Raw genomic sequence first — 19605 nt, 5'->3', positions numbered from 1 at the left:
TTCCCAGCAATTGGTCCTTAAAAGAGGGGTGGCACTATACAGGTCGTAAACCCAAGGTTTTTAATGCACTGAGACAAATGTGTTGTATTCATGGTCTAGTGGATGGCTGGCAGACCTTAAAACCTGATGTTTCAGGGTTTACATATGCTTCCAACCCACATCTCACCCATGTTAGATTGGATTATTTTTTAATCTCTAATTCAATAAAATCCAAGTGCCAAATAATGAAACTCCCCCTGATCCTATCGGATCATAATCCTCTCATTTGTTCTCTAGAACTGGAGAATAGAAACAGTGCACCTAACTCATGGAGAAATTTTTGCTCTTAGACGAGAACTAATGTAGTCATATGAGGGAGTGGTTCCCAAATTTTTTATCTGACTATGAGGGGAGCGCTTCAATTGAAGTAATCTGGGACACGCTAAAAGCTGGGATCCATGGGGAGACTATGCAATACTCTCTTAAAACCAATAAACAAGCCAGGGAAAGTATGCAGAGTTTACTAGACAACCTAAGGAAGACTGAGGAAGGCTTAATAAGTGTTACAATGGGAAATGGTCTGGTTAGGAAGGAAGAAGTCGAAAAAGTGCAGAACCAAGTGGCAATTGCGAAAGCTCAAATAATGAATGTCTTTACGGAAAAAGCAGTTACAAAAGCACTAGCCCAGAAAGAGAGGGTTTACGAAGTTAACAAACAAATTGGACACCAGCTTGCAGTTCGTATGAGACAACAGGCCACTTCAAATTTAATTAGCGAAATTCTGGATCCCCAGGGTGCCCATGTAGAGGACCCTAAACTCATAAGAGACGCTTTCTGGCGATTCTACCAAGATTTATACTCTGAAACTGGGGGAGGTGATCAGGCGAGTATCAAGGACTACCTGTATAAGTCCAGTCGTGTTAAATTTGAAGTTGAAGATGCAAATATTTTAGAGGAACTCCCCTCAGAGGAAGAAATCATAGGCATAGTTAAAGACTTACTAAGAGGGAAAGCTACGGGGCTAGATAGCATCCCATCGGAATTCTATGCCATTTTCTTAAGCCAAATTAAAAACATCCTTGTTAATCTCATCACGCACATCTTTAAAGGAGGCCACCCCACGAAATCCTGGTCTCAGGCGAAAATAATCATCTTCCCTAAAAAGAATAAACCTCCGGAACAGCTCGGGTCATATCGCCCCATTACCCTCATCAACTCAGACTCTAAAATCTATGCGAAAGTCTTGGCTAACAGAATTGCCCCCACAGTTCACAAGGTGATTGCTACGAGCCAACACGGTTTCATTCCTGGCAGATCTACCTTCAACCACATCAACAGAGTAATTACGCTGTTCAATGGTATGGAAGTGTCAGGGGATCCTATGGCGATGGTTCTGCTTGATGCGGAAAAGCTTTCGATGGGGTCTCCTGGCACTTCCTCTGGGCTGCAATGTCCAGGATTGAGATCCAGGAAAGTTATATTCAGGCAGTGCAAAAATTGTACGTAAATCTAAGGGCCATACTGATGGTAAATGGTAGTCCAAAAGAGTAGCTGATAATATCGCGTGGAACACGGCGGGGCTGTCCGTGCTCACCATTGCTTTTTGCAATCTATATAGACTCATTTATCAGGCGACTAGAAGAAGACAGAGCAATCAAACCTGTAATATCAAAAGGCTTTCCTACTAAAACACTGGCCTATGCGGATGATATCGCTATTGTGACTGTCGACCCATACTCAGCCTTGTCCGCAATAGAGAAAGAGGCGAAGCATTTTGGAAACGTGTCTGGATACGCACTTAATCAGGGGAAAACCCAGATTGTTCTAAATAGGAAATGTGTGATGAGGGATGAGCGGGTGGTGGAACAAGCCACTTATCTAGGTATCTGCATTACATCCTATCTTGAAAACTTGGTTAATTTAAATTTGAAACCAATAACCGCTGCCATGCAGAAAGATCTACAACGCTTAGATAATTTACACCTCTCCATCATTGGCAGAGTAAACGCTATTAAAATGGTCGTATTTCCCAAAATCCTGTATCTATTTAGAGCGATCTGCTTAGAATTCTCTGTAGCTTAGTTTAAGTCAATAGAGCGGATGTTCTCTAGTTTTGTCTGGGCATACTCACAACAACAGCAGGCCCATAAGCTCCGTACTCTCCAGAAGGATCGTGGTGGATTAGCTCTCCCAAACCTGCAGGCGTATTATTGGGCAACCGTTCTATTATATAGCAAGGAACTACTACAGAATAACTGGGACGGTGTAAAGGGGGATACCTATATGCCATCTACTTGCCAGTTACTGTTAGGTAGGGAGAGCAGCGGGTACTGGTGGAGACATTTACATGACAGTTATCGCAAAAAAGTTTTTTAAAAAAATTCTTTGTGGATTTAAGGTTTGGAAAACCATCAGAAAAATGCTTGGGATAGGAAGACTATTGCGTTATACACCTATAAAGAACAATCCAGATCTGCCAGAAATGTTTAATGATAATTACATGCATAAATGGCACAACGCAGGAATTAAAGTGATAGGCTACCTCCTCTCCTCTGTCGGGATCCAATCCTTTGAAAAACTAAAAAAAATTGGGATTAGACTGGCGGGACTTTTTTAAGTACCTTCAAATTAGAGACTTTTTGTCACGGAAGGTAGGCGGGAGGGGGGGTTGCAAAAGTTAAATTAGTAGACACACTATTATCTGGCACAAGGAATACCACTGGGGGTATCTATGCGCACATTATTGCAATGTTTCCCGATGATATGGAAAAAGTTTTGCAGCTAGAGAAAGCAGAAATTTCTAATGTTGAGTTTAATTATGCTTATGAAATGTTGCAAACAATTTTAATGTCAACCAAACTCCAAGCACAATTTTTTAAAACCTGTTTCTTTTTATATTACACACTGGACCGAATAGCAAAGTGGGGAAGTGGTACGAGTACGTGCTGCCCTAGATGTATGCTTTACAATGCTGACTGCATACATATTTTCTCTACCTGCGAAGGACTAAAATCCGTCAAACAAGAACTAGGGCAATTTCTATCCACAATCTTGCATAGTACAACTGTATTATCCAGTGGGGTTATTTTACTAGGGTCAGCAAACACCAGGAACACTAGTATAGGCCATGAAATTATCTTTATTGCAACGGCCGTTTTTAGGTTATGCATTGCCTCAGCATGGTGGGATACTACTGCCCCTACATTCCAACAATGGTTGGCCAGATTTCTTGCCATCGCAAACATCGAAATTGCCATCTGTAAACATAAGGGCAATAAGCAACGGAAAAAAGGTTTAAAAATCTGGTCCCCGATAATAGTATGGCATCAAACTTTAGGCTATACAGAATGAATTCTAGGTTTAAAGTGTAACCAGATGTGTGTATACTAATACATGTAATTTTTTTGTCTTTTTCTTGTGTTATTTATTGAGCTTTATGCTTCATAACGGTTTGCATACCTGTCTGTCCGGGAGAGAGGGGGTGGGGGGAGGTCAAAAAGCAGTTTGCTGTTAAAAACCAGAATAAAGATATTTATTCGTACCCCTGTATTGTTTTCCTGGGTGCAATTTCAGCTTGCATGGCTGGAAAGGTGCTGGGCTTAGCTTGGTCACATTTTAACACAACTTGTTTGACTAACTAGGATGATAAGACATGTTTCATTGATCGGTGTGTTAGAGTGAGTGTCCAACGAGCATATATGAGTGAGTGACAATTGGGTGGGTGAATGAATGATGAGTGAGAGCCTAATGTGAGGTGTGAGTACTTAAAAGTGATTAATGAGTTGTGACCGTGAGTAACAAGTATGCGTGTAAAACTCTGAACAAGTGATTGATGAGGGAGTGCACGCATGTAAGACAAAGTGGCGTGTTAGAATGTGAATGGCAAGGAATATTGACTGAGGGAGGGGTGAATGTGTGTTATCATCTGTGAGTGAATGCCAGATTACTGGGCAAAAGGACAAGTGAGTGTGTAAATGTAAGGGTGAGCACGAGTGTGCAAGCGAGAGGGACGAGTGTGCAACAGCGAATGACGAGCAAGTGTGCAATGTAAATGTAAAGGAATTTATATAGCGCAAATCACCGAGCGGTTTCTAAGCGCTTGCAGGGTATCCGCAAGGTGAAAGCCAGGCATCCCGCCGCGAGGGGCCATTGTGGAGATTAAGCAAGCTATTGCCCAGAGTCTGAACCCGGGAATCGAGTAGGCACCGGAGCAAGAATTATCGAGTCCATGGACATTTTAGGACTCAAGTCCCCGCCGAGCCGGGAATTGAACTCTGGTCCAGGCTGACCTCTTCTTCCAGGTCTGCCGCCTCTAACCAGTGAGCCACACTTCTCCACAAGAGTGGATGAGTACGCTTGTATGCAAGTGAGAGTGACTGGAAGATAATGAGTGTGAAAAAGTATGTGGTGATCGCATTGGAAGAAGGAGGGAGTGTTAAGCGGGGTTGTCGCGCTACTGATAGCTCCTGTTGGTGTGGCACGGAGGACTCAACTGATGAAAGAGCGTTTGAGTTTTCCGTGGTGAGCTGAGGACGTCCCTGTTCATGGTTTCCATGGCGATGGTATTTACATGGCTATGACCGTGTGGGAAGCAAACTAACAGAGAAAGAGTAACATGGAGCAAGCTGGCGGCTGCGCTCGTGCACGTGCACGTGACCGCAAGCGCTAGGCCAGCAGAAGCCTGGGGTAGCACTTTTAAAACACACTACAAAATGTCTTGCAGCGCATGCGCTGACTCAGCGAGACCTAAAAAATGATATGTATGCATATATATATAAAAAAATATTTTGTACTGTCTCTCACAGCCAGGTACCATGAGTTTGGTGGAGAAGGTACTCATCACTGTTGCTGTCTTAATCAGACCGGTGACTCATTGTATCCTTTGGGATCCAGATTTTTGCCCTGGTTGGCTGTTGTTTTCTTGTGATACTTCTATGACATGAAAGCAACAGCCAGCCAGGGCAAAAATCTGGATCCCAAAGGATACAATGAGTTACAGGGCTGATTAAGACAGCAAAAGCGATGAGTACCTTCTCCACCAAACTCATGGTACCTGGCGTTCAGAGACAGTACAAATAAAAAAATGCATCCCCATACCCGCCTGCACTTTTTAAGGAGATTAGAGATCCCTTTGCAGGACGGTGCAGTCAGGTACTGCACCGGTCTGCAAGAGGATGTATGGGGGGTCCATGGGACACCCTTTCACCCACCAGAGGGCTGCCATCAGGGGGTGCACTGACAGCGTGTCACCATTTAAGTTGTGGACTGTCAGTGCGCCCCCTGACAGCTTCTTTGCCTCTACACCATCACCTGTAATGCGGCACAGGGGCAGAGGCAAAGGGGTTCCCTCATTTGCATCAGACACGCCCTCAAGCAAATGAGGGAACACCCACAATAGATAGCGCTGGTGCTTTATGTGATATAGTGCTATCGGTATTACAGAAGGGACCACACAAGCGTTTGCGGTCCCTTCTGTAATTCCAAAGTGCCCCGTAGATGCGCAAAGCGGATGCCCGTTCTACCCCCTGGTCGCCACTTTGCTGGCGGGCGCCTCTGACGTCATAACTCGAGGGTCTTCCACATTGACCGGCAGCCATCTTGGGAGAGCTGCTCTTCCTGCACCTGCCACGCACCTGCCTCCCTTTGTTTTCATCGAATGTTCTTCTTCCTTCTTTAAGTACAGCTGAGACACGTGACTAGTGCTAGTCAGAAAAATGTAAACAACAATGAGACATCTGTCCCTAAGGTCTTATGTTTTCAGTGTCTGAAGCAGCTTTGTACAAGAATAACAAAGGAACCAATGTGTCAAACAAAGCTCCCGAAGAAACGTAGGCTGCTGGTTTCTTAACTCGCCACAGGGCTAGCCTGAACAGGTCGGATCATAAACCTCCTAATGATGCAATATCACCTGCTCTCGTTTGTCTTTAAAAGGCTGGAGAGGAGCTAATATACGCCTATTATTGTCAACGCTCTTGGAACGAATCAACATCTCAAAATGCACCTTAAGTACACAGGCCAACAAACCTTTGGCACCAAGGTGTGGCTGCGTCACTCTCACTTTCTAGGCCAGGGCACAGAATGAAGTGGCACTCACTATTATTAATCCCCGTATGTTGTTTAGCCAGCATCAGGGTAGAGCTTCCTCCATGGGCAAGCAGCTTGCCTCCATCTGCCGGCGGGAACGGCCTAGGCACTACTCGGTCCAGCGCTGGATCAGGGATTCTGCCTTCTGCCGTCATAAGAGGACATCAAATTGCAACATATGGCTTCCTTAATGAGAGCTTAGAGAGTGACAGGCCATTTGCTTGGGGCTCTAAAAATCCATGCATGGGAGATGCCCCTACTAAACCCCCATTGCTGCTTCTCCAACCAGCTCGGGACTTCATTTTGATAAATGAATCCGCGAATTTCCTTGTTGGTCCTATGAGGTTTAAGATATCCATTTTACCTGTATGTTAAGATTGACCTCAACCCATATCAGGGAAAATGCTGCATTTTTTGTTGCAATTTTATATAGCACTAACTCGGCTTGGAGGGATTATAGAGCTCTACATGAGCACCAGTTACACTACACAGGGTCACACTTAGGTTTTTATTTCTTTTGTAGGCACAGCAAATTAAGGGCCTCATTTATGAAAAGTGACGCATGAAAACAGCGATGCGTCACTTTTCACTGCGCCTTCCTTGCGACATGCTGGATGCGTCTTATTTACAGTATGACGCATCATGTCGCAAGGAGTTACAGATACGTCAGTATTTTTGACATTTCTGTATGTGCAAAAATAACGCACTGCTGGAGTGTGTCACAAAAGTGACGCAACTCCTGTAATGGGTCATTTGACACGGGCAAGTCCCATTTCAAATGTGCCTGCGTCAGTCTTACGCCTGCCATGAGGCAGGCGTAGGATATTGACGCATTTGCGTCCTAGAAGTGGCGCATATTTCACTGTGTAACTTCTACGAGGCTTACTTGCGCCGGAACGCCCACCCTGCATACATTATATGTGGCGCAGGGGTTTACAAAGTGACGCATCTAACTAGATGCGTCACTTTGTAAATATTACGCAACATGGCACATTCTTTATCACCGCTGGCGTGTCACAAAAAGTGACGCATCGACAGCGCAAAAGTGACACAAGGGCTCATAAATAAGCCCTTAAATGATTTGCCCAGAAACATAGGTTGTTGCGGCAACGCCAAGACTCGAATCTGGTGCCGCAGGTCCAAAGTCAGCAGTGCTGGCCTTAATGCCACATTTTCTCCTGTATATTCCGATACAGATGCTAATTACTAGCTTGAAATCGCTATGAAGTGTAAAGCGTGCCTAGATGAGAGCAGCTGGGAAGCGTTAGTACCCTTAGTGTTGGCAGTATGCTCCTTAATTAGTGATGGTCCACATGCTCTTCCACACAGCATGGTTATAGTTGCAGTTTATGCTCACCTCAACATGTGCAAAGCCAACAACCTCCTGTCTGGGTAGTATGACCCTAGACCTGACTTCAGTGAGTCCAGTGGGAATCTGTCGCAAAGCAATCTCATGCCCAGAGAATTTCCAGGGAAAGGAGGTGGAGGAAACATAAGACAAATACATCAGTCTGAAAATTAGGAGAAAATCACCAGAGTCAAATGACAACAACAATCTCTGGTTTATGAAACAGCTGACCACTAGATGCAGTACAATGAAAACAGGCACTGGCAAAACTAATAGGTCTTGTGTTTGTGACCTATTGGCTTTACCAGTGCTTATTGCGGATGCTATGCAAGATGGGTAAAAAAGACACATTAATGCAGCACGTATGCTTCGGGACGATCATGTCATTCCGTTGGTGCACTCATGCAGGATATATCTGTGCACATGCATGATGGGTAGGCATGCCGGATGATGGGATGGCCATTTTATTAATTTTTTTATTTACTTATTTAAGACAGCAGATGCCACTTGGACAGCAAAATAATTTTCACTTGCGCAAAAGCACATTTCCTAAATTACAATGGTTCATCAGCAAATTAGAATCAGCCCAAAAAACTTTAAAAAAATTATAAGGACCAAAAGGGGTAGGGGGAACCAAGAAGCAGTGGGTAGTGGCATAGGGGGAGAAACAGGGATTCAGTGGGGGGAGTGTTGGGTGAGCTTTCGGCCATGGGGGATTACTAAAAAATAAGAAGAAAAGCTGGGGTAAGGAAGCAACATGGGGCACGTGGTGGGGGGCGGATTGAACAGAAAAGCAGCACATAAGGAAGAGACAAAGTGAAGCGAGGTGGAGCCACACACATTGTGTAGTCCATATTTGGGAAGAGAAGCAGCAAATGAAGGAAATCTACAACACCACCGGGTATCTTCAGACTAAGGGATATTGTGGAATAAAAAAAAAACAGCTGGAATCTTCAAACAGAGGCACAGTCTGGAATCTAAGCCTAACTGGACATCTGCAAACTGAGGAATGTCCTAGAACCAAGACCCCCAACTGCAGCTTTCCATATAGAAGGACATTCTAGAATCTAAAATCCACTCAGACACCATCAAATAGTGGGGCATCCTGGAATGTAAAACCCAGCTGAATCAGGGATATAGCAGGGGTATTAAGGGTCTCAAAATAAGCAAAAGATTAGCCCTCTGCCACCATGGTTGGGATGCAGTGAGGTGTTAATGTCCCTGACCCTGCTATTATCATGATAGCTACAAACCTAAATCTGACCTATTCATACAATACAGCATTTTGCAGTCTAAACCTGAACTATTCATCTTTAAACAAATGGTCATTCTAGAATCTAAAATGTAACCAGATACCATCAAACAATGGGGCCTGTTGAAGTCCACAACTTAACCAGATACTATCCAAAAAGAGACATGCTGTAATCTAAAAACCAGGTGTCATCAAACAAAAGAACAAATCTGGAACCTAAAACACAACCAGATATCTTTAAGCAAAGGGACATTCCGGAATCTAAAATCCAGTGAGATGTAATAAAATAGGGAAATTCTGAGATCTATATATCACGAAGCAAAAGGCCAGGCTGGAAGGTAAAACCCAATCAGATGTAATGAAGGACACATTCTGGAATCAAAACACCCAACCACATATCACCACAGAAAGAGACATTCTGGAATCTAGAACCTAAACTCATATTATCAGAGGGAGGTTCTAGAATATAAAATGGAATCAGATGTCATCAAAACATGAATACACTTGACTCCCTTTGGGAAATACAGGAGGGGATAAAGATAAGTTAATTATTTTCTTTTCACGGGTGGCCCCTTTCACATCAATGCATAGTTAAGTCATAAGTCATAAGTCATAAAATTTGTATAGCGCGCTACATACCCAGAGGGTTTCAAGGCGCTAAGGAAAGGGGAGGAGGATTATTTGTCAAATATCCACGTTTTAAGCTGCTTTCTGAACGCTAGGTGATTCTGGGTGAGGCGAAGGTAAGCGGGGAGTGAGTTCCATGTTTTGGCAGCCAGGTATGAAAAGGATCTGCCTCCCATGGTGGTCTTGTTGATGCGAGGTACAGTGGCGAAGGCTTGGCTGGAAGAGCGAAGTTGGCGGGAGGGGGTGTAGAAGGACAGTCGAGAGTTGAGGCAATCTGGTCCGATGTCGTAGAGTGATTTGTGTGCGTGGGTAAGCAGTCGGAAAGTGATCCTCTTATTGACGGGTAGCCAGTGGAGGTCTCTAAGGTGACCAGAGATGTGTTCGTTGCGTGGGATGTCTAATATGAGCCTGGCTGAGGCGTTTTGGATTCGTTGGAGTTTCTTCTGGAGTTTAGCGGTGGTGCCTGCGTAGAGGGTGTTTCCGTAGTCCAGTCGGCTCGTGACCAGAGCATGGGTGACTGTTTTCCTTGTTTCGGAGGGGATCCAGCGGAATGTTTTTCTGAGCATGCGAAGGATGTTAAAGCAGGAAGATTAAAGGTTCACTATTGTACAGTCATAAGAAACTATACTGCACTATGCTTCTTTCTCGAGGGAGCTTTTTAGAACATTTACAAAATCTTTTTTTAAGTCATAAAATTTCAGTTTGGTTAGTCCTCTACGACAATTTTAATACATTTGTATAGTAGTTGTGAAGCACATTTGACATGTAAGAGATCATAGTTAGTGTTCAGTAAAGCAGATATACTTCTTGCTTGTGAATCCGCTTTGTTGAAATGGGGCCTGGGATGGAATGTCGCTTTTCTTACATGAGACACATGATGGAACTTTGTCTAATAGTCACTCTGCTTACCTCCAAGTCCCCCAGAATCCAACGGGCTGCTAGCACACATCCATTTCACAAATGAATAAAGGCGGCTAGTCGCCACATGTCGGTAATTCAAGTAAAGTGACCAATTTGTCTACAAGGAGTTTCATAGTTTGAGAGTTCACAACAGCCCAAGGACGTGGGGCAGGGACCTTGCTCTCCAGGAGTATTTCCACACAACCACTAAAATATGAATCGCTAGGAATTAAGAGGGTTGTTAATTAAAAACACTAAGTTGATTCATATTCTACCCCTTTGTAAATCCTCTCAATCCAAATAACTGACTAACATATCCACCACTCTAATTACTTTCACATTTCACGATACTAATTCAACACTAACACTAACCAGAGGTGTGTGCTACTCACCAAAAAAAGCACTTAAACACCCCATCAGGGGTAGCAAGCGCTATATAAATGTAAACCTTTCTCCCTTCTCTATCCCTCCACTATGCTTATCAATACAAATAACTGACTAACATATCCACCGCTCAAATTACTTTCATATTTTCACTATACTAATTCACCACTAATCCTTTATGCATTTCGGAGTAGCGTCCTACTCGCCGATAAGCAATTTGACGACTCGTCAGGGGTAGTAAGCGCTATATAAATGTAATTACAAATTACAATATATATGTGTGTACTAGACTCATAGGTGTAATACAAGATAAACTCTGACGTTCACACTTTCCCTGCTTATGCCTGTATTCCTAACCTTCTGGCAGCTAATCTGGAGACCAAACAGTTTGCAGGAGTAGGGTTAAGATAAATATGCTGTTTCACATTCAGTTTTCTTGGCTTTTCATCTTCATTTGAAAAATATGTTTTCAATCGAACAAATCCTTTTCTTTGCACCCGTGAATACCCTTTCCATCACTTGGGGCTGACTGAAGTAGGCACACGTTGAACTGTGACCTGAGTGTACCAACATATTTCTACCTATTGAGAAACCTGTCTTATAAGTTTGCAATAGGTTGAGTGTGAAAGATTAAAAAATTCTCCTGTACAAATTTCATAAATTAAAAAAATATATATTCACAAGCTTGATGAAATTTATAAAAAATAGAATTTAATTTTAATAATGTCCTATAAAAATTACCAAAAATTAAAGTATTGTAGCAGAGCAGCCCTCACAACAATCCACTTTAAGTAGGACATTGTATTCACAAAAAATGAGTTTGCAGGAAACTACTTTAAAAAAAAAATGTTGTTCTGCACTTTGTACAAAATATTTTTAATAATAATTTATGATTGAAATTTATAACAACCTTTATTAGTTTAGGAGTGTTCACTTTGTAACCAAGGATCCATAATTACAACAATTTTCGCGAAAGCATGGCTAGTAGATGTTCAGCGCACCTCAAAATTGCACCTTAACTGTGACACTTGTATGATCCAGTGTACACTAGAGCACTTCTAGGGGTACCAACAGCATAATTTGGATTCTCAGAGCATCTTCCACACACACGCCAGGATTCATGAGCCTCTCCAGAAAGCTCCAGGCATCTCTAATTTGGCAGATGCAGGTGTGGTATGTAGCAGAAACAGAATGGACTCCTTTCAAGATGTTTTGATCACATTTTAATACATCATACTCACTTCATGCCCTGGAAAATAAAATTGCCTGTACGTGATGATCAGGTGTTGACAGAACCTGCTATAGAAGCAGCTTGAGACACACTGTGGTGCTCATTTTCAAAGGTAAAGCATAGAATTGCAAACAACAGAATACACAAGTTACATTCCTTTGCTACTCATGTGTAAAGTTTGTATGTCATAATATGTGTACTTATATGTGCATGATACATTTACACGCATTTTTTAAGCTCCATATCTGCAATTATGTGTGACGGGCCAGGCAATAGTGAAAAAAACGTGCTTTAACAGTTTTCTAGTGTAAAAATATTTTAGATAAATGGTAATTAATTTATTGACAAATCAAGTCCTCACTCACACGTCCAAAACGGTCATGACCTGGCTCACATATACTGTATGTCATATCAGCAGGTTGTTACAAAAAGAGGGAAAGCATCAAAGGTCCCGCGATTCATCGAAGCTGCTCCCCCACTTCCCCACCAAGGGTGCTGCAGTGCAGTATACATTTCTTCTTTTTGTCATTGTGTCATGGGACTACTCACAAATAACAAGACTAGGACCCCTGGGAGGTGGTGCAGGCACAGGGGAGTGGATGGCGTTCATCACGCGGGTGGTGTCTTCGATGCTGACCGGTGTCCAGGCGCGGAGGGTGGTGGTGGGGAGCGTTGGTTCAGCGGTTGGGTGCGTGGTCTGTGCGCCGAAGCTGTTGTGTATGTCGGCGATCTTGCTGTGAAAGAACGAGGCGAGGGAGTCGCAGAGGTCCTGCAAGGGGGTGATGTCGTTGTCACCTACCGACCCCTGCCCCCACCACGTCTTCAACAAAGCCGACTCCATCATCGCACCCCAACTCCGGGACATCATCAACACCTCCTTCAACACCGCCACCTTCCCGGAGAGCTGGAAGCACGCCGAACTCAGCGCCCTCCTGAAGAAACTAATGGCGGACCCCACCGACCTCAAGAACTACCGTCCAATCTCGCTCTTCCCTTTTTCGGCCAAGGTCATCGAGAAACCGTCAACAGACAGCTTGCCGCCTTCCTCGAGACGAACGGATCCCTCGACCACTCGCAGTCCTGCTTCCAAGCCAACCACAACACCGAGACCGCCCTCATCGCAGCCACAGACGACATCAGATCCCTGCTCGACAACGGGGAAACTGTGGCCCTCATCCTCCTGGACCTCTCCGCAACGTTCAACACTGTCTGCCACCACACCCTAGTACATCGCCTTAGCAACATCGGAATCCAAGAGAAGGCACTGGAATGGATCGTCTCTAGGCTTTCCTGTTTTCAGTTTCTATTTTTGGTAAATTCTGGTGGGGTTTTTTCAGTGTTTTCAATATCTTAAAAAACAGTTTTTATCAGTGGTTACACATTTTTGCGCCACTAAAAACAACAGAAAAAGTGTTTTTCCGGTGTTTATGGAATGTTTTGCTTTTTTTATTGCTTGCTTTCTGCACTGAATAAACATGGTATATAGGCAGTGTACTTATAGTGTATATGAGGTCCAAATAGATTTTTGCAAATTAATATTATTGTAGTACACCATACAATACTTCTTCAGTGAGTCTTTGGGTCATGTGCCCTCGCTCTTTCCTTTCCATATAAACTTCTGTGCAAAGGCCCTCTCAGCATTCTTAGCACATTGGGCTGAGAACCATCAGCCAAGGGACACAGTTGGCATGACTCTTTCTTTGATGCCACATAAAGCACGAAATGATAAATAGTTGTGTTTTAGTTCCTGTGCATTAGAAGCCAGTGCACCAGAATGGACTAAAAAGTCAATAGCATCCCTCATTAACTCTTAAGATTGTAAAGATGCTTTCAGCATATCATCTAACAAGTGGCAAGGATCTACTACAGGGAATCACTTCAGCTCGGGTATCAATTTTGACAGGTCATCACACAACTTTTTTATATACCTAGCTGAATCACTGCAAATACAAACAATATCACTCCAATCTTTGTTGAACTTGGAAAGAACCTTTTTTGCAGAGCATTACAAGTGACACTGCGTTCCATGTTTTCCAAAAGTCTGGTGTCATGTTTTCACCACTATCCCAGATGCTTGGTGATATATATACTTGTCCTATACCTTGCATTGAATGTTTAAAGCCTGAGGTGTTGGCAATTCACCTACTATCAACACTGACCCACTAGAAACTATGGTCTGATGTACTAAGGGTTTTTACCCATTCTCTGTGGGTAAATGTGATGACACGTATTAGGAAAGATTTTCATGAAAGCAGCCATTTAACCTATTGGTGAGAGAATCAAATGCAGCCAAAATATCAAATATGAGTTTGATATTTCCTGATTCTCTATGGTTTATAAAATAATTAAACTAGACCTAAAACATGAAACTAAACCCTGCATCTTAAGACCAAAGGCCACAAAACTGAAAAAGTAAAAGGAAGAAGAAACAATATTTTAGTGGCATCCCTAAAAAACAAAACTCAAGCAGAATAATGTTAACCAGTCTTTCTTACTGCTACTTGTATAACAAAGTTACATTGTATTGACCCCTTCAGGAAGAAAAACATGACTTTAACTCTCTTTTTCTTTTCTTTGAATGGCATTTAGTTTGTGGTTGTCCAGGTGTTTTTTCAGTGTTTATATGTTTTCACCGGTGAGGGCTATTTTTCTTTCAGTGGGGTTTTATCAGTTATTATAGGTTTAAACCTAAAACCCCACAGCCTAATCGTCTCGTACCTCTCCGGAAGAACGCAGAGAGTCCGCCTCCCCCCGTTCAAATCCAAGGCTTCCGAAGTCATCTGCGGCGTACCACAGGGATCATCTCTCAGCCCCAACCTCTTCAACGTCTACATGAGCCCCCTCGCAGCCATCGCACGCCAACACAACCTCAACATCATCTCCTACGCCGAAGACACCCAGCTGATCCTCTCCCTCACAAACGACCCCGCCACCGCCAGAACCAGCCTACACGAAGGGATGAAAGACGTCGCCGAGTGGATGAAGAACAGCCGCCTGAAACTGAACTCAGACAAGACGTAAGTCCTCATCCTGGGATCATCACCCTCCCCCTGGGATGACTCCTGGTGGCCCCCCGCCCTGGGTACCGCTCCCAAGCCAACGGACCACGCACGCAACCTGGGCTTCATCCTGGACTCCTCCCTCTCGATGACCAGACAAGTCAACGCCGTCTCGTCATCGTGCATCAACACCCTGCGTATGCTCCGAAAGATCTTCCGGTGGATCCCCACCGAAACCAGGAAGACGGTCACCCAGGCACTCGTCACCAGCCGACTGGACTACGGAAACACCCTCTACGCCGGAACCACAGCCAAACTCCAGAAAAGACTCCAACGCATCCAGAACGCCTCTACACGACTCATCCTGGACATTCTCCGACACAGCCACATCTCCGGACACCTGAGAGACCTGCACTGGCTCCCCGTCAGCAAGAGGATCACGTTCAGACTCCTCACCCACAAGGCTCTCCACGACCTGGGACCCAAGTACCTCAACAACCGCCTGACCTTCTACACTCCCACCCGCCAGCTACGCTCCACCAGCCTCGCCCTCGCCGCAGTTCCACGCATCCGCAGAGCCACCACCGGAGGAAGATCCTTCTCCTATCTGGCAGCCAAGACATGGAACTCCCTCCCCATTCCCCTCCGGCTGACCCGGGACCACCTTTCCTTCAGGAAGCAACTCAAGACCTGGCTCTTCGAGCAGTAGCAGACCCCCTCCCCCCCCACCCCAGTGCCTTGAGACCCCTCCGGGTGAGTAGCGCGCTATACAAATGCTATGATTGATTGATTGAGAGGTAGGGTGGCCAGACGTCCCAGATTTCCCCAGACAGTCCCGGTTTTTAGAGGACTGTCCCAGTGTCCGACACTTTTCTTAATTTTAGGTAACTGAACGGGTTTTTGGGACAACTGCCAGGGCACTCTGCACAGCAGAGTGGAAAGTTATACCTCCATTCACAAGAGCCTTTGAAGATTGTAATGTTAAGTAATGTATCTGCCTGCTCCCAGAAGAGACAGAGTGTAGTGGACAGGGAGAGTTCAGGGTGGAGAGATCCCCCACAGATATATAGACACACACACACACAGATACAAACGTGTATGTGGGTATATATATATATATATAATATATATACTCTCCACAGACCAACACATGCTTTTATAAGCCTATTGTGTGTGTTTATTTGTATATGTGGCTATGCAAAAAACGGGACAGGCCCGTGCTTAATTTGTACTGGTGCTTTTCAGTGCTACGCACCGGCACTTAATTGGTTTCCGGTGCATGGCACAGTACCTAATTGTCAACACCATACATGGAACAGTCTACCACATGGTGGCGCTGCTCATCTAATTGAGAGATGAGCAGAACAACGGATGTTTAGGAATACAATATACATTAAACTTGCTAATACCTGCCTCCCCAGCCATTCCTTTAGCTTTGGGGACCTGGAATCATCTGAACTGTCACATTTACATACGAGAGAGATGGTTAGAAGTTTTGTTTGGCAGCGATGACAGGGGCGATGGGTGGTGCAAGCTGCAGTGGCCTCCTGGTCAGAGCCCTGACACTTAATATTTTACAAATTAAGCACTGGCACAGGCCAGATATAGAAGACTAAAGTCTTTAGTCCTACTGTTATGCCTGGCCTGTCCCCGTTTTTTACGTCTCAAAATCTGGTCACCCTAGTCAGAGGGGGTCCTACACATTCATTTACCAGTCTTAGTACCACGGCTCTGGGTCCACGCGCCCTCGTACGCCCCTGAGGCGCGTGAGTCACGCCAGACACCCCTAAGTGTTGTGAGTGCTGCACTGAGGCATTCCTCGCCTCCTGTCCCCGGCTCGGGGAACAGGTGCAGGGCTCGCCTCGTCCGAGAGCAGGTACGGGCCTTGAATCACCCGGGCATGCTCAAACAGTTTTCTATTTACCTTTATATTTTTTCATTTTTTTGTGCTAATCTTCCCTGGGAAAGGGAATACTCGTGAGAAAGGGTGCCGAGTCCTGCAGGTTGGGGCCTGAAGCGCGACTCCTGCAGTTTCTGGTGATGCAAGCGCTGGTAATTAAGGGAGGATTTACTTGTTTTGTTGGCTACGCCGGTGATTTCATCCCGAGAGGACAGATTTATCGTGAGGGGGCTGACTGGACGCCCCCGCCCACGCCCCCCCCCCCCCCCCCCCCCCTCTCACGCAGCACAGGTGAAAAAGCCGAAGCATGACCTCGTCACCCCATCTCTGGTGCAGAAACTCAGGCGCGCAGGCTGCATCTGAGATTATTTTATTGTTAATCAGTAGACACTGCGGGCTCCATTTAGAGTTTGATGGACGCCAGGCAGCAGGATGCCCGTAAACAACCTCACTCCATCAAGAGGTGGGGAATCAAAGGGTTTCTGAGGGCAGAGAGACACAGCTGCCTCTGCCACCGGAAGCCTTTGACCCCTGAAAGGCCGCCTGCCATTGGCCGTTAGGTCACAGTGGCAGGTGCCCCAGCCTATTTAGGACCAGGGTTTGGCCATTCCTTTTCCATGCATCTTTTTTTTAGAGGTGGGTGAACTGCTGGGTTTCTAATGAGGAAGGCTCCACTGTCAGGCAGCTATGACCCTGTTTACGGTGGCCCTTCAGGCATATATTTTCCTGCCTGCGAAGGCCATGTGAGCAGGATACAAGTCGTAAAAAAAAAGAAGTGGGGGGACGCTGTCACCGGGAGTGACGTCACGAAAGGTGCCGCGCTCCTCGTCCCAGAGAGGCCAAAGAGTGAAGTCCAGCTGTTTGGCAGGGGGGGATGGTGTCCCCCCTGTAAAATAAGTGGGGGCACGCCGTCCACCCGCGTGGTACCCCGACTCAAGCCCTGCATGTGAGGCAAGGCAGGCAGTTTAGTTACCTGTAGTTTGGGTGGTTAGTGCCTCACTAGGCAGAATCTGTGTTACACCTGCGGTCTGGCGGCCAGGCTGACAAACCCAGAATGACCCGCTGAGCTCCAAATGCAACAGGTAGTCATGTTCCATCTGGAACACATCCTAACCAAAAATCACATTGCTTCCAGACTATGTAAGACCCGCAGCCAGCTCCCCTTCCTAGATTACACCAGTGCCCCTCTGAAAGCTACCCAATGCCATCATTTTAGGGGAGTGTTCAACCCTCCCAAAGGATGAATTTTAGAGCGCGCATCCACTGTGGAATGTCTTCTCCATACGCGCTCTATGAAGGAGGCAAATTCCATCACTTGATTCTCCTCCTACCCCGAGCGATCGCCAGTGGTTAGACAAATTGCAAGCACTCCGCCCATCAACTTTTGTGTGTTTCATGTACCGCCCTAAGTGGCATGGGTATGCCCAAATGTGGGGCCCGTGCTTATTGTGCCACTAGAACCAAGCTACACCTGGCTGATGAGCCCATAACTAGGACAACACTGGTCCTGGGTTTTTGGTGTTTTGGTTCAGAGAGGACCTGGCTTTGCAGTTCGGGCTGGACTTTTCCCATGAGGAGCAGGGTCAAGACTGATTTGCATATGGCTGGGTCCAACCCAGCCATATGCATGAGGTGTCATGGTGAGCAAAAGAATGATGGTCTGGGTTGCCTGTGGTTAGAGAAATTGCAAGCATTCCTCCCATCACCTTTTGTGTGTCTACTTTAGGCCATAAACAACATGTTAAGCAACAAAGATATACTCCTCATATACGACAACATGCAAAGAAGGGTTGTATTTGATGTCAATGATCTGCCATCAGGCATTGTGAGCTCTGAAAAGCTATCCAGTGTTCTGTGGTAGGTGTTGACTGTGAATTAGTTTAATCCTCAAAATATGTAGAGCATGAATTTACATGGTGGGTCGGCATGAAAGTCCACTCATATCATAAACCAAAAGCAGTGGGCGATAGCTATGCTCCCTCGCTCAGTCGTATTCAGGTAAATGCTTAATAAAAGGATGGTGAAAATCCCAAAATGTGTAACTGAATTTCATCTGTATTGCTAGGGAAAACTTTAACACACTGGGCCCAGTTCACAAGAAACTGACTTGCTGGAATTCACAAACATTCCCACGGGTGAACGTGAAAAGCTGCGTCAGGCACAGGTTTCCAGGCGCACTTCTAAGTCTGTCATGTAACATTGCCATTGGTATCCAATAAATATTTTCCCCTGCGGAGAAAGCATTTTCCCTAAATCCCCACCTCATCTGGTGGTGATCCATTCTACTTCTGACCCTGAATAGCAGTGTATGGCAGCCAATTACGGAGGCCTCATCTCGAGAGTTATGTACATTTCTGGAGGTCACTATGTTTCATTGTGCACAGCTGGAAGCCTCATCTGGAGCCTACTGCTCAGCCTTGGTATCTATACCTGGAATCTGTGGCAGTTTAGAGGACTCTTCTGGGCTGTTATGTCAAATCAATCAATCAATCAGAGTACTTGTAAAGCGCGGTACTTACCTGTGAGGGTCTCAAGGCGCTATGAGGAGAGGGGGTGCTGCTACTGCTCGAAGAGCCAGGTCTTGAGGAGTCTTCTGAAGGCGAGTGGGTCTTGGGTCTGCCGTATGTGAGTAGGGAGGGTGTTCCAGGTCTTGGCGGCGAGGTAGGAGAAGGATCTGCCGCCGAGGTCGTTCGTTGGATGCGGGGGACAGCAGCGAGAGCGAGGCTGGCGGAGCGGAGCTGGCGTGTGGGAGTGTAGAAGCTGAGTCTGCTGTTCAGGTAGGCCAGTTGTGGTGGAATAAGATGGGGTGCTGTATTATGCTCAGTAGTAATTAGTATCAAAAATATATTATATTTATTTTTTGATTTTCAATATATGAATAGCTTAGTTTTCAGTAGTAAA

The sequence above is a fragment of the Lissotriton vulgaris genome, chromosome 5 (assembly GCF_964263255.1).
Source record: "Lissotriton vulgaris chromosome 5, aLisVul1.2, whole genome shotgun sequence".
Lineage (NCBI taxonomy): Eukaryota > Metazoa > Chordata > Amphibia > Caudata > Salamandridae > Lissotriton > Lissotriton vulgaris.
Note: the sequence above shows the minus strand (reverse complement) of the source record.